We start from the raw sequence: 17,259 nt of genomic DNA on the forward strand, positions 1-17,259 counted from the left end.
GTTATCATTCAGGCGCACGCACCATGGCTACAAGAGTTCTGATAACGCTGTCGTTGACGCGATCAAATTAATACTACTTATCTATAACAACTTCAGTATTGTTAAGAAAGTAGTCAACAAAATAGTAAGGGTAAAGTAACCCAAAGTCGTCTCCCAACGAACACAGAATTGATTTTTAACAAGTTAGTTCTTATAAAACTATACAAGAGTTAGTCAAATAAAATTATAAAAATATGAAGGATAAAGATAAGAAGATAAAATAAGATATAAACAATAGTAAAGAAAATAGATTGATTCCATTGCTTTTCCAAAATAGATTCATCATCGGTTATCTAAAGATTATTGCTCAATTAATTATTGTTGTAGATTTACAAATTAATCAATGTAAAGTCTCAATGAATTTGTTGGCGTTCTCACTTTTAACCAAAGTACAGTCTCAATTAAAAGTGAGAACTTTTAGATTATCCACAGTAAATTCAACCAAAGTACAGTCTCAATCAAATTTTACTATGCCTAATCATGTCTATTCTTTTATCTCCTCACCAAATAAAAAGCTTAATTAATCAAAGTAAAGTCTCAATTAATTTTCGTTAGAGTAAATACCTTTAATCAAAGTAAAGTCTCAATTATTGGTAAAAACTCATTTAATCACATGAAAGTTTCTAAATAAAATCAAAGTAAAGTCTCAATTCAATTTAAAAACCCTTGAACTCATATGACCAACATGCATATAGATTTAAAATCATTACTTTTTATGTGATTCAAAGATAAAAGACATAGATAAATTAAAACCTCAACAATAATAAAAAGAACAAAGAAATTAATTCATTCTAACCTCAGAATCCATAATGAAATTACAATGGAATCAACCCAAGAAGTTTAGAACTCCATGAATGCAAAATAAAGATAAAAGAAGAATAGAGAGAAGAAAAGAGAGAGAAAGAAATTAGGCCCCCCTAAGGGTTCCTAAATTCCGACGTGCCGAGCTTGTTTTCTGCTTCTCCCTTGGTCTCTTTATATAGGAATTGGACTGGGCTTTTCTGGTGCTAAAATCTCTCAAATATCTTTTAAAATAAAGATAAATATAAATATTTAAAAATATTTAGAGAGATATATACTATTTGACAAATATAGTTGGTTGATAATATCAATATCTAATATAATTAAATTAATTAATTACTTAAAGATATATGATAAATTATCACCAATTAATATTTGAATTAATTTTCCAAATCAACCCTTTGCAATCTCCTCAAATTATCTTCTAAATAATCCAATATCTTCAAGATATATTTGTTTGTTGTGGATCTAAAAAGATTCCAGAAGATCTTGTCATATTTAAAAAGATTTGGTAGTTAATATCTTTTAATATTTTATGATATAATTAAATAAGATAATTATTTAAAAATATCAAATAAAATATCTAAAGATATCTTTTTCCCAAATTATCTCTATCATAAAGATAAAGAAAACCGCAAGGTCCAATTTTTTTGTTCCTCTCTTCTTGGTTTAGCCAAACTTCTTCACTTTTTCAAGTTTTTCTTGCCGTCTTCATGCAATGCTTGGCTTGAATTTTTGTGCTTTTGATAATTCCTTATTCTTGGATTTATCTTTAAGGTGTCATAAAGCTTTAATCAATATATTTCCACACCTCCATGAGCTCAACTTAGCTGCAGCTGCACTAACACACCTCAAAATTTCCAACGAACATTTATGCAACTAAAAAGCTATTTTTAACATGTTTTTGTATCTCAAGCTCAATAAACCCAATTATAGGAAATCCCAATTAAATCAATCTTTAAGCACACAAATTCAATTAAATACCTATAATTAGACATTAAATGAGGGCAAAAATACGCACTCATCAAGTTCTCAGAGCCGGATACTTCTGGCCCACTATAGAAGTAGACTGCCAGGATCATGTCAGGAAGTGCAAGCCATGTCAGAAGCACGACAACCTTATTCATTAGAAACAGGAACAACTACACCACATACTATCCCCATGGCCATTCGCTAAGTGGGGAATGGACATCCTCGACCCCTTCTCACCTTGCAAGGGGCAAGTGAAATTCCTAATTGTAGCCGTTGATTATTTTACCAAATGGATCGAGGCCAAGCCGCTAACCACCATCACGACCCAGCAAGTCCAGCAGTTCGTGTGGAAGGACATTATATGCAAATATGGTGTACCACATACCATTATAACAGACAATGGCCGACAATTCATTGACAAGCACATCACAAGCTCTGTAGAACATCCATAAACCAATGGGCAAGCAGAGGCAGCAAATAAAGTTATCCTCGTAGAGCTGCGCAAGAGGTTGGATACCGCCAAAGGCCGATGGCCTGAAGAGTTAATAGAAGTACTATGGGCTTACAGATGCACCCCCCAATCATTAACAAACGAATCCCCATTCAGCTTAGTCTACGGCACAGACGCCATGATACCAGTAGAAATTGGCGAACCATCCCTGCGCCGAGAACTATACGACCCAACCCACAACCACCAAAACATGGCCTTACATCTTGACCTCCTACCCGAACTCAGAGAAAAAGCCCAAATACGCAATCTAGCTGCCAAACAACGAGCTGCCAGGAAATATAATGCAAATCTACACCCACAATCATTTGTCGTCGGGGACCTAGTATGGAGAATGACCAGCAGTGCTAGAAAGAAGGATGGCAAGTTCTCCGCCAATTGGGACGACCCGTACCGCATACGAGAAGATGTAGGAGGAGGAGCTTATCGCCTAGAACAATTATCTGGGGAAGAAATTCCCAACACATGGAATGTATCCCACCTCAAGTTCTACTTCAGCTAAATGTGTATTGTAATCGAACCAATACTTGTAACTCCGGGTGTACTCTTTTTCCTCACTTGGTCTTTTTTCCCTAAGGAGGGTTTTGGCCAAGGAGGTTTTAACGAGGCACCCCTATTCAATAAATAAAAAGAAGGGTTCCCTACTTTATGACTCTATGTTTTTATTCTTGCTTAATTCGTTTAAGTTCCCCACCCTTACCCCAAGTAAGCGGCCTGGGTCGAACACCCTTTACTCGTTGGTTAATTCGTTTAAGTTCCCCACCCTTACCCCAAGTAAGCGGCCTGGGTCGAACACCCTTTACTCGTTGGTTAATTCATTTAAGTTCCCCACCCTTACCCCAAGTAAGCGGCCTGGGTCGAACACCCTTTACTCGTTAGTTAATTCGTTTAAGTTCCCCACTCTTACCCCAAGTAAGCGGCCTGGGTCGAACACCCTTTACTCGTTGGTTAATTCGTTTAAGTTCCCCACTCTTACCCCAAGTAAGCGGCCTGGGTCGAACACCCTTTACTCGTTGGTTAATTCGTTTAAGTTCCCCACTCTTACCCCAAGTAAGCGGCCTGGGTCGAACACCCTTTACTCGTTGGTTAATTCGTTTAAGTTCCCCACTCTTACCCCAAGTAAGCGGCCTGGGTCGAACACCCTTTACTCGTTGGTTAATTCGTTTAAGTTCCCCACCTTTACCCCAAGTAAGCGGCCTGGGTCAAACACCCTTTACTCGTTGGTTAATTCGTTTAAGTTCCCCACCCTTACCCCAAGTAAGCGGCCTGGGTCGAACACCCTTAACATACAATTGCTTACGCCGTACATAACATACACCACAAATCGTCAAAATTCGATATACACAATAACATACAGAAACTAATTGCATTAAGCATAAACGCAAATAAATGTACCAACGCAACGAACATATTGTACCAGCTAATACAGACATACGCTCAATAATACTTTTACAAATTTAAGAAATCAATGTCCTACTCTGCTAAATCATGGGCCACCTCTGCAACCTCATCCGCTTTCCTCTCCTCCTCTGCCGCCTTCTCCTCCACCTCCCCAACATCCTCCTCATCCTCCCTCACCAACTTACCATCAACTATGTCCTTATCCACATCGAACCTTGAATCTGAGACGTCCACATCTGGATGGAAGAAGGCCGCCTGCCGCAACCCCTTCTCAAAACCATTGACATGCTCCTGGATGATGATGTTCTTCAGATCATCAAGTTCCCCAACAGCCCCATCATACTTATCCTTCAAGTCCTCATAATCTTCCCGCCAAAATAATACCCCAGACCAATCGACACCATCATTACGAAGGATATGACACTTCAAAATGACGGCGCCAAAACTTTTTCGATTTGACCAACTGACACCCCTTCACCTACCTTCTGACGGTTACAACTTCTTAGCCTTAACATTGTTCACCACACTTAAAGGCTGGGGGACTGGTGTACCACACCTAGCCGGTTCTGCTAGCATATTAACACATATGACCCTTGACCGACAACTCATATCGGACAAGGCTGGGGGACTAGTGTACCACACCTAGCCAAACTAGACCAAATAAGTAAACAATGTGCATATCAAGGCAGCCAAGTATCCAGCCTAGGCCGGCTTAGCCTAACCTACACCAACGTAAGCCATCAAGACAAATAGTCGGCCTTGACTGACTACTCCAACATATCTGCTAAGTTTAAAACCTAGGCCGAGCACTCTAAAGAACTCAACATAATGGAAGCGTCCACGTCTAATAAACCTTAAGGGCCTGGGTTTGGGCCCTGGCCCACTCACAAGCCCCACCTAGAGCCCAAGTCAAGGCCCAGCCCATGAAATGGTCAAACGTCATTAATGCTTTATAAATACACGTGGACCCCATCATTTAAAGGTACGCATTCATTAATCACTGATTTGACTTTCAGAGAACTTTGACTTACTTGAGCTTCAGAGACTCTTCTGCAGGTAACCCCTCCTGGGTCCAAGCTAACATGTATCGACCGGGAAGAGGCCAACTGAGGAGATAGCGGACTACATGGTAAGGTGACGCTTGTGCCTAACTTATCTTATTTGTTCTTCTGCAGGAACAACTTGATTGGGTGAGAGAGGTAGGAGTGTGAACTTCTTGCCTTGGAAGGAGAAAGCATAGGTGTTAGCATGGCCATCATAAAAGACTTTTCTATCAAATTGCCATGGCCTACCTAGCAAAATATGAGTTGCTTCCAAAGGCACAACATCACATAACACCTCATCTTTAAAATTTCCAATTGAAAAGTTAATGAGGACTTGTTGAATTACTTTAATGTCTTCTTCCTTAAACCATGATAACTTGTAGGGCTTGGCATGAGGGATAATTTTCAAGCCAAGCTTGTCCACAACCCTTGTGCTAGCCATATTTACACAACTTCCATTATCTATGATAAGGGGACATAGTTTGTCATTGATATGGCACCTTGAATGAAAAAGGTTTTGTCTTTGAGAAGGGTCAAGTTCCTTGGAAACTTCTCTTAGTTGGTGCTTTATCATTAACAATCCACATTCAAGGGGTTTAATTCTTTTGTTAACATGAAAAGCCAAGGTAGTTTGCTTCTTGAAGATTTGATGAAGACGGAATGAAGCTCTTTTGAACTATCTTGAAGCCATAAACATTGGAATGAAGCCTACATTGAGGAAGGAAAGGAGATTTGATGATATCCATGGTATCAAGGCTGGAATATGTGCTCTCCATGTAGTTACATCATTAAGAAAGTGTACTCATAGTTTGTAATTCATGTTGTAGACCTTAAAGCATTAATTAGATGTAGTTTGGTCTTTGTTGTGTTTTTAATCTGTTGAATGGTTTTTCAACAGGTTAAAATGTCTCTTTTAATCTGTTGAATGGCTTTTTAACAGGTTAAACGGTTGGCTGCAGTACTCTTAAACTGCAACAAATTCAATCAGTTGATTTAGTTGTTAATCGACTGATTTCACTTAAGTCAAGTGAAATCAACCGATTGATTTGAAAATCAACCTATTGAATTTCGTAACAGTTTGATTATAAAAGTTGTGATTTTTGAAAGAAAGGTCTGTTGATCATTTTAGAGCACGAATTGGTTCTGGAAATTTATGGAAACTCTCTCCTTCATGATCATAGGTGTTGCAGCTGTTGAAGATTGATCTTGGATCAATTCTTGAAGCTTTTGGCTTGGTTTGAAGCTTGGAGAAAGTGGTTTGTGGTAGGCAAGGCTGTGCTATCACTAAGGTTTGATCTTTCTCAAGCTTTGTGTGTGTGCCTGGTGGTTTTCCAGGTCTGCAAGAGGGTTCTTGTTGTGCTGGTGTGATTCTTGTGTGATTGAAGAGTCTTTTGTGGTGTTTTTGCATATTTTGGAAGTGTAAGGGTGGATTCTTTGTAAAACTTTTGAAATAGTGCAAAGTCAAGCTCAAGTTGCCTTGACAAACTGGATGTAGCTCAAGTTTGAGTGAACCAATATAAAAATTCATGGTGTCCTCTCTTCTCTAACCTTTCTCTCTTGCATTTTCATTTTAAAGTTTCAAGAACTTGTGCTTGAATCATCTTTTTCATGTTCTTGCATGTTTTCATAGCATCTGAAGCATTGAGCATGTTTGTATAATCATTTGGAACTGATCTTGATCATTCTTGAGCATTATTTTTGGTTTAAAATTCAAATTCACATTTCTGCATTTTTCCCAGTATTTCAGTCGACTGTTTTTCAGTTTCAATCGATTGATTATACTATAACAGAATCTGTCTAGTAAAATCAATCTGTTAGCTCTGTTTTTGATCGACTGAAAGTGTATAGTTCAGTACTGTTTGCATCCTAACTTGGTGATCTATTTGATTCAATTAAAGGACATTTTTAGTTTGCAAAAGTAGCCTAAAGTTTTAACTAGCCAATTCAACCCCCCCTTCTTGGCTTTTCAACCATTTCAAAACTAACAATTGGTATCTAGAGCAAGGTTCTTGAAATTTGATCAAGTAAGGTCCTAAATCTGTTTTGAACTTCTTGAAATGGCTGAAAACAAGTTACCCTTTGGTGAAGGTGTCTCAATTCATAGTCCCCCTATGTTTAGTGGCATTAATTACCAATTTTGGAAAATTAAGATGAAAATCTTTATTGAGTCAATAGATAAAGGGATATGGGATGTAATAATAAATGGACCATATACTCCTAAGCATATTGTTGATGATGTGCAGGTTAATAAGCCATGGACTCAATGGAATAAGGAAGAAAGGAGGAGAGCCCAATATGATTGCAATGCAAAGAATATCCTCACTTCATCTCGCAACATGGATGAGTTTTTTCGTGTTTCACAATGCAAGAGTGCCAAGGAAATGTGGGAGGTTCTTGAAGTGACTCATGAAGGAACCAATGATGTTAATAGAGCTAGAAAGCATGCCTTGATTCAAGAATATGAGCTATTCAAGATGAAACAAGGAGAATCCATAGTTGATGTGCAAAAGAGATTCACTCACATAGTCAACCATCTCATAGGCTTGGGTAAGAATTTTGACAAGGAAGAGTTAAACATCAAGGTGCTAAAGTGTCTTGATAGATCTTGGCAACCAAAGGTCACGACTATCTCAGAAACAAGAGATCTATCCACTTTGACTATAGTCGCATTGTTTGGTAAGCTTAGGGAGCATGAGATTGATATGCAAAGGCTTAATGAGCTTGAGTCAAGCGAGAAAAAGGTCAAGAACATAGCCTTGAAGACTAGCACCAAGAAAAATGAGGAAATTGAGGATGAGGTGGCTGAATCATGTGAAAGTGAGAACTTGAATCTCTTTGTCAAGAGGTTTGGTAAGTATCTCAAAAGGAAAGGTATCAAAGGTAATCCCAAGAGGTATACTTCCAAACACAATGAATCAAACTCTTCTAATTTTACATGTTATAACTGTGGAAAACAAGGACATATCAAGATTAAATGTCCAAATGCTAACAAAGAAAATGAGAAGAGTGTTGATAGGAAAAAGGAGAAGAAGCCAAAGGAGAAACGTGCATACATTGCATGGGTGGACAATGATGATTCAACAACAAGTAGCTCCTCACAAGATGAGAGTGAAGAAGCCAACTTGTGTCTCATGGCTGGTTATGAGTCATCTTCCTCAAGCCAAGTAAGTTCTATAGACTTAAATGACTATAATCAATTGTTGCATGATTTTGAAGAGTTGTATAATGAAGCAAACAAGATTTCTACATTAAACAATCGGTTGAAAGGCTTAAACAATTGGCTGGAAAACAAAGTTAGTCAACTGGAAAAAGAAACAGTTGATTTAAAAACTGATTTGGAACATTTGGAAATCATTTACAGTAATTCAACCGACTATTTTAGAAATCAGTTAACTGAAAGATCCTGTGAAAACTGCACAGTTTTGAAAAATCAAGTGAAATACCTTATAAAAACCTGTGCAAGGTTCACAAGAGGAGAAGCAAACTTAGAGGCTATTCTTGGTTCACAGAATTGTGTGTTTGGCAAAGCTGGACTTGGTTTCAATCCCTCTTTTCAAAAGAAAACCAAGAAGTTCTCTAGTTTCTTTTCTAAAAGCATGCCAAGTGACATGCCATTCATCTCATGCAACCATTGTATGCAAAAAGGTCATGTTATTAAGAACTGTCATGCTAGAAAATATGATGTTCCTAAAGGGATTATGAAATGGATCCCAAAAGGATCTAGAAAGGCATAACCATGATGGACCCAACCTATCAAAGGGTACCAAATAATCCAAATCTGTTTTGCAGGTCATGAAAGGTGATAAGAAAGATTTGTGGTACCTTGATAGTGGCTGTTCAAGACATATGACAGGAGATAAAACCAAATTTGCAAAGTTGGAGTTGAAGGAGGAAAGGTTTGTAACCTATGGAGACAACAACAAAGGAAGAATCCTTGGAAATGGAGTCATAGGCAATGGATCCTCTTTCAACATCAAGAATGTGCTGTTGGTTGAAGGACTCAAACACAATTTGATAAGTATAAGTCAACTATGTGATAAAGGCTTTAAAGTCATGTTTGAACCAAATAGTTGTTTGATATATGATGCACATGGTAGTATTGCTTTGATAGGCAAGAGAGTCAATAATATATATCTACTTGACTTGCATAATGCATCATTTAACATCCATTGTTTGCTTACAAAAGAAGATGATACTTGGTTATGGCATAGAAGACTTTGTCACATACACATGCAGCATTTCAATCGGCTGAATAGAAAATAGTTGGTTGAAGGACTACCAAAACTCAAGTTTGAGAAGGATAGAGTGTGTGAAGCATGTCAAAAAGAAAAACAAACTAATGTCTCTTTTAAATCCAAAAATGTTGTTTTAACTGAAAGACCTTTAGAGATGTTTCACATGGATCTATTTGGTCCATCTCGAACCATGAGTCTTGGTGGCAATCTTTATGCATTAGTCATTGTTGATGATTTCTCTAGGTACACATGGACTTTGTTCTTAGCTGCCAAAAATGACACATTTGATGCTTTCAAAAGACTTGCCAAGATGCTTGAAAATGAAAAGAGTTCCAAGATAGTGTCTATTCGAGGTGATCATGGTGGGGAATTTCAAAATGAAAAGTTTGAACACTTTTGTGAAAAGCATGGTATCAACCATAATTTTTCTGCACCAAGAACACCACAACAAAATGGTGTTGTTGAGAGGAAAAATAGATCACTTGAGGAGCTAGCTAGAACCATGTTGAATGAAAACTCACTACCTAAGTACTTTTGGGCTGATGCAGTCAACACTGCTTGCTATGTCTTAAATAGAGTGTTGATTAGGCCAATTTTGAAGAAAACCCGTTATGAGCTTTTCAAAGGGAGAAGGCCTATTTTAAGTCACCTAAAAGTATTTGGATGTAAGTGCTTCATCTTAAATAATGGCAAAGAAAGTCTTGGCAAATTTGATGCAAAAGCAGATGAAGGTGTTTTTCTAGGCTATGCTACACAAAGTCATGCATATAGAGTCTATAATAAGAGATTGATGACTGTTGAAGAGTCTATGCATGTTGTATTTGATGAAACTAACCCAAAATTGCAAGATCAAGTGTCAAAGAATGCAGATGAGGAAGATATACTGCAAGAGCAGATTTCTGCTGCAGAAAAGTCCACTACTGCAGGAAATCAGTTGGCTGAAAAGGAAAAACAGTCGACTGAAAAAGCTGCAGACAGCAAATTGCCCAAGGATTGGATCCAGCCTAGAGGTTTATCAAAGGACAACATCATAAGTGATATCAAACAGGGAGTATCTACTAGACGTAGGATTGTATTTTGTGAACATGTTGCATTTGTATCTCAAATTGAACCTAAGAATGTGAATGATGCTTTGAATGATAGTAATTGGATTGTGGCTATGCAATTTGAACTCAATCAATTCACAAGAAATGATTTGTGGTCTCTAGTGCCTAAAACTAATGACATGAATATAATTGGAACCAAATGGGTTTTTAGAAACAAAATGGATGAAGATGGTAATATAGTAAGAAACAAAGCTAGACTAGTTGCTAAAGGGTATAATCAAGAAGAAGGCATTGATTTTGATGAAACTTATGCACCTGTAGCTAGGCTAGAAGCTGTGAGATTACTCTTAGCATATGCTTGCATGTGTAACTTTAAATTGCATCAAATGGATGTGAAAAGTGCATTCTTGAATGGTTTCCTAAATGAAGAAGTGTATGTATCACAACCTCCTGGATTTGACGATCATCTCTATCCTAACCATGTTTTCAAATTGAAAAAGGCCTTATATGGTTTGAAACAAGCACTAAGGCAATGGTATGAAAGGCTAAGCAATTTTCTCTTATCAAAAGGTTATGCTAGAGGTGCAGTGGATAAAACACTCTTCATTAGAAAACATGATAATGATGTTATACTTGTTCAAGTGTATGTTGATGATATCATCTTTGGTTCAAATAATAACACATTGTGTGAAGAGTTTGTTGCAGCAATGCAGGGAGAGTTTGACATGTCCATGATAGGTGAGCTTGCCTACTTTCAAGGGCTGCAAGTCAAGCAACTCAAGCATGGAACATTTTTAAATCAATCAAAATACTGTTTTGACTTGTTGAAAAAGTTCAAAATGAAGGATTGCAAGGAAGCTGCCACTCCAATTGCAACAAATTGCCTTATGGATGCAGATGAGGCTGGCCAACCAGTAGATTCAACCAAATATAGAGGGTTGATTGGGTCTTTGCTCTATCTTACAACAAGTAGGCCAGACATTCAGTTTGGAGTATGCTTATGTGCTAGATTTCAAGCAAATCCTAAGGAATCACAATTTAAGGCTGCAAAAAGGATTCTAAAGTACCTCAAAGGAACAACCAATGTTGGTTTATGGTATCCATGTGATTCTAACATATCTCTTAGTGGTTTTTCAGATTCAGACTATGCAGGGTGCAAATTGGATAGTAAAAGCACAAGTGGTACTTGCCATTTGCTTGGATCAAGTCTAATCTCATGGAATAGCAAAAAGCAAGCTTGTGTGGCACTTTCCACAGCTGAAGCTGAATATATTGCTGCTGGACATGGTTGTGCACAAATCATATGGTTGAAACATCAACTTTTGGACTATGGTGTAAGGCTAAGCAAGGTACCTTTGTATTGTGATAATACTAGTGCAATCAACTTAACCAAGAATCCAATACAACATTCTAAAACCAAGCATATAGAGATTAGGCATCATTTCATTCGTGATCATGTTCAAAAGGGAGATTATGAAATCAAGTTTGTTAAAACTGAAAATCAATTGACGGATTTGTTTACAAAACCATTGGCTAGAGATAGGTTTAACAAGCTAAGAACTGAACTAGGCATTTTAGACATCAAGAATGTGGTCTGATGTGTTTGTAGCATGTTAATCTTATGTACTAATGCATTGGTTTCATAAAAAATCTGCTGCTGTATGCAAAAGCTAAAAACTGTCATAGTCAACCTGTTGATTTTGCATTTCAACGTGTTGATTTCACTTAAATCTGCCTCTGTTTGCAAAATTCATGATCTGTCAATTTGCTGTTTTTGTATTTCAACATGTTTATTTCACTTAAACTGCCACTAGATGATGAAAAATTGATCTGCTATGATTTTTGATCTACTGTTTTCATAATTCAGTATGTTGATTTCATTAAAACTGAATCTAGAAAAATGAAGTTCAATTTTACGATTTTCAATCGATTGATTTTCAAAATCAGTCAGCTGATTTCACTTAACCAGATTCTGCTTTTAATCTCTGATGCTCTGATGCTGTTTTAGTCGACTGATTCTATTTTCAACGTGTTGATTTTACTTAAACTGTGCTTTTATTCACGAATTGAATTGTTAAGCTGACTCAGTCAAAGAAAGCATCTTTTTGTCAGGTACTATCTACTATTAACTGCCCATTTCACCAGCCATGTGTTACTTTTACTGAATTGTTTGACCAAAAAGCATTCTAGTGTACAATTCCAATGTGCATGCAGCTCACATGATCTGAACTGATTGATTCTCTCATAAAAACACATTGAAAACATTTTGAATGCACGAGATACTGTTTTGGACATTATTAAATTAATTTGGGTAACATAAAACGAATTAATTAGAAAATTTTGCACCATTTAATCAACTATTTCTGAAAATCAGTTTGTTGAATTATAAATACTACACTTGTGTTGCTGCACTTTCATCATACATCTCTTAGAAACAGCCATACCAACACTCATCATGCCTCGTCGTTCCCAAAGAGCTACCCAATCTGATGATGAACACTCCACTCCTCCTACTCCAAGGTTTCCAAATCATGAAAGCCATGGGAGAATTGAAGCATGGTTTGAGGATCATGAGGACAACATTCAAGTGTTCCTCATTGAGATGAACAGGAAGCAGATCAACATTCCTAAGGTGCTGAGGTTCTCACGGCTAAGAGCTGAAGGCTTTGAGAGCCTATTCCAACAACTAAAGCATCAAAAGTTGAAGTCTTTCCTTGAACTTTCAGGGAAAATATATCCAGACTTGGTGAAAGTGTTTTTTACCAACTTGGAGTTCAAAAATGATGTCCTATTGTCCAGCATCAAGGGTGTTCAAATGGAGATCAACAAGAGAGCTTGGAAAGATGTGGTTGGACTCAAACCAAGGGGTGTGCAAGTGAGAAAATGTGAAACTGGGGCTATTCCAGAATTCAACAAGATGCAATACTATGGCCAATGCTTGAGAAATCCTATTGCTGAAATCAAACACTTCCATGTTGGTGGTCTCAAGGTGGATCAAAGGTTACTTGGTATGATTGTCACAAAAATCCTTGTTCCACATGGTAGCAACCATTCAACATTGAATGAGGGAGATTTGATACTCATGTACTGCATTCAACACAACATTCAAGTGGATTGGATCTATGTGTTTCGTGATCACATGCTCAAGGCCAAGAGGCTCACAGATTTTAGGCTTCCATATATGGTTTTGGTGTCTAAATTCATTGAATACTTTGGTATTGATGTAGAGGATGAGCTAGAGGAGTCAACTGGACTATTAAACCATACCTCCAACCAAAATCTGCACAAAATGGGCTTTATCAAGGTGGGAAATGGATGGACAGTTGCTGGAGCTGTTGTTGGTGGTGCACATGACCATGAAGCCGGTCCAAGTGGTGCAAATCAGGAGGAAGAACCAACTGCTGGACCCATGGACTTGATTCCCTACAATCCTCCAGAGGATAGAGGCCCTGTGTACTCACATTTTGAAAGGATGGTGTTGAACCAGCTACATGAGCTCAATGTGTCTCAACATGAACATCACAACTATTGCAATGAGAGGTTCAATGCATTGGATGGCCAAATCCATGATATCCAGGATATGCTCCACTCATTCTAGACTAGAAATGACCCTCATGATGACTGAGTGTGGTGGTTGTTTAAGATCATGCATTGCATTCTTGTGTTTGTGATTTTTCAATTTGAGTTTTGTCAATTTCAGTTGGTTGTTTTTTCATTTCAGTCGGCTGATTGTATCAGCTTTATGCATCTGTTTTCTGTTTTCAGTTTCTGTTGGCTGTATTTCCTTCCAGTATTAATCAAATGATATGCAATGCTTGTTATCTTTATGCATTTGTTCTGTTTGATGAATCCAAAGGGGGAGAAAAATTTGAAAATGGATAATTGATCACATTAAACTAAGCATTAAAAATTGGAATCAATAATCAAATATGTATTTGAACCCATATTATTGATAAGGGGAGCTTGATCACAGTTGTATACTTGCTAGCTTGTGTGTATTGCTGCTGTAAAATGTGTTTCAGGTTCACAAGCTTCAAGCTAAGGTGTTACTTCATCAATTGGTTTCCAACAAATGGAAGAAGCATTTTGCAAAGGAAGATAGAAGAAGATAGATGGAATAAAGGTTGGCTTCATCAAATCAGGGGGAGATTGTTGACATGAGAAGCCAAGGTGGTTTGCTTCTTGAAGATTTGATGAAGATTGAATGAAGCTCTTTTGAACTATCTTGAAGCCATAAACATTGGAATGAAGCCTACATTGATGAAGGAAAGGAGATTTGATGATATCCATGGTGATCAAGGCTGAAATGTGTGCTCTCCATGTAGTTACATCATTAAGAAAGTGTACTCATAGTTTGTAATTCATGTTGTAGACCTTAAAGCATTAATTAGATGTAGTTTGGCCTTTATTGTGTTTTTAATCTCATGAATGGTTTTTCAACAGGTTAAAATGTCTCTTTTAATCTGTTGAATGGCTTTTTAACAGGTTAAAAGGTTGGCTGCAGTACTCTTAAACTGTAACAAATTGAATCAGTTGATTTAGTTGTTAATCGACAGATTTCACTTAAGTCAAGTGAAATCAACCGATTGATTTGAAAATCAACCTATTGAATTTCGTAACAGTTTGATTATAAAAGTTGTGATTTTTGAAAGAAAGGTCTGTTGATCATTTTAGAGCACGAATTGGTTCTGGAAATTTATGGAAACTCTCTCCTTCATGATCATAGGTGTTGCAGCTGTTGAAGATTGATCTTGGATCAATTCTTGAAGCTTTTGGCTTGGTTTGAAGCTTGGAGAAAGTGGTTTGTGGTAGGCAAGGCTGTGCTATCACTAAGGTTTGATCTTTCTCAAGCTTTGTGTGTGTGCCTGGTGGTTTTCCAGGTCTGCAAGAGGGTTCTTGTTGTGCTGGTGTGATTCTTGTGTGATTGAAGAGTCTTTTGTGGTGTTTTTGCATATTTTGGAAGTGTAAGGGTGGATTCTTTGTAAAACATTTGAAATAGTGCAAAGTCAAGCTCAAGTTGCCTTGACAAACTGGATGTAGCTCAAGTTTGAGTGAACCAGTATAAAAATTCGTGGCGTCCTCTCTTCTCTAACCTTTCTCTCTTGCATTTTCATTTTAAAGTTTCAAGAACTTGTGCTTTAATCATCTTTTTCATGTTCTTGCATGTTTTCATAGCATCTGAAGCATTGAGCATGTTTGTATAATCATTTGGAACTGATCTTGATCATTCTTGAGCATTGTTTCTGGTTTAAAATTCAAATTCACGTTTCTGCATTTTTCCCAGTATTTCAGTCGACTGTTTTTCAGTTTCAATCAATTGATTATACCAGAACAGAATCTGTCTAGTAAAATCAATCTGTTAACTCTGTTTTTGATCGACTGAAAGTGTATAGTTCAGTACTGTTTGCATCCTAACTTGGTGATCTATTTGATTCAATTAAAGGACATTTTTAGTTTGCAAAAGTAGCCTAAAGTTTTAACTAGCCAATTTAACCCCCCCTTCTAGGCTTTTCAACCATTTCAAAACTAACACCTTTCACTTGAAGAAGAAGTGTGGGAAGAAGTACTTTTGGGGGAAGGAGGAGAAGAATGTTCACTCTCTACTTCTCTTTTAAGGTTTAAGGCCGTGGTTCTTTTGGTAGAACAATTTGAAGTTATGTGCCCATATCCCAAACACTTAAAACATTTTATAGAACTTGTCCTTGTACCTTGAGAATAATTAGGAGTTTCATTAGGAGGCCTAGACGAATTAGTCCTAGGAGGTGGGTCTTGGGAACTCTTAGGTGGTGATTTATCATGTTTTCTCTCTTTACCTTTCCAAGTACTAGAATAGTAGTCATTGTATGAACCACTCCTCTTGGCCTCTTTTTTTCTTTTGCAATTGAGTTTCAACTTTCACGGCCAAATGTAAAACTTTGTCAAGAAAGGAGTACTCATATAACTCTACTAAATCTTCTATGTCCCTCCTTAACCCACTCACAAATCTAGCTACCTTTTCCTCTTCACTTTTAAATTGGAGTCCTACCTTTAGAAGCATGGACTCATTAACTTGTAATATTCATATACACACATGGACCCTTGTTGAAGCCTTTGGAGCTTCAAAAGAGTCTCCCTCCTATAATAGAAAGGAACAAATCTAGCGCGCATCAAATTTTTAAGGTCCCTCCAAGAAGTCGCGAGTGACTCTTGGTTAATATTGTCCATACATAATTGATGCCACCAAGTCATGGCATAATCCTCAAACTCTAAGACTACCAAATCTACTTGCTTTTAATCACTAACTACATGAATGGTAAAATTTTGGTCCACTTTTTGTTCCCACTCAATGTAGATGTTTGGGTCATTTTCTCCTTTGAACTTAGGAATCTTTGGAGTTTGCTTCTCTTGTGATGGGTTGCGCCTAGAATGCCCTCTTTTCCTAGCCACTCTTTCCTGCTACCTAGCTTCAAGCCTTTGAATGTGCTCTTGGATTCTTAGGTCACTTTGCTCCTTGTCTTTTCTCAATTGTTCAAAGGCCTCCTTCCTAGACAACTCCAAATCCCGAAGCAATCTCATCAATGTATTGTTTTTGTTTGGTGTAGGTGCATTTGATGAACTTGCCATGATTCCTACAACAAAAGCACTCAAATCCGAGACAAAATAAATGGCTTAGGGGTTAGACAAAAAATCGAGACCAAATCCAACCCAAAATGCAACCCAAGTGTTTAGATCACACTCCCAAAGTAACAAGGCAAGGCTAGCATTCAAAATCCACCAAAGGAGTGAAGCAAATACTTTTAAAAACTTGTTCTAAACCTTTCAAATGCAAGACAAGTGATTCAACCACAACATCCCAAGAGTTTCAAGAAAAGAAAACTACTAAGACAAAACAGAGAACACCTAGTGGCAAGCAAGAAAAGCACAAAAACAAGGAAAGCTAAACTCTAAAGAACAAAAGTTTGAGACAAAACTTTTAACAAGACTAAAACAAGAAAAGCACATTTTAAAGACTCTATGGAAAGTACTTGACAAGCATCTTCAAGTCTTAAATCATGCACACACCAAGAAATATCATAACCAAGTTAAAACATGGAACTAATTAGCCAATATCACCCAATTCTCAAATATGAAAACTAGTAGCATAACACCTAGTGAAAAACACACTTTTATTTCACCAAGGAGCAAGGTTGCTCTCGGTTTTTAGGCAAAAATTGGTGCAAATTTTTCTTCTTTCA

This window comes from Vigna unguiculata, chromosome 8, assembly GCF_037176805.1.
Source record: "Vigna unguiculata cultivar grain cowpea cultivar isolate G323 ecotype 2 chromosome 8, ASM3717680v1, whole genome shotgun sequence".
Lineage (NCBI taxonomy): Eukaryota > Viridiplantae > Streptophyta > Magnoliopsida > Fabales > Fabaceae > Vigna > Vigna unguiculata.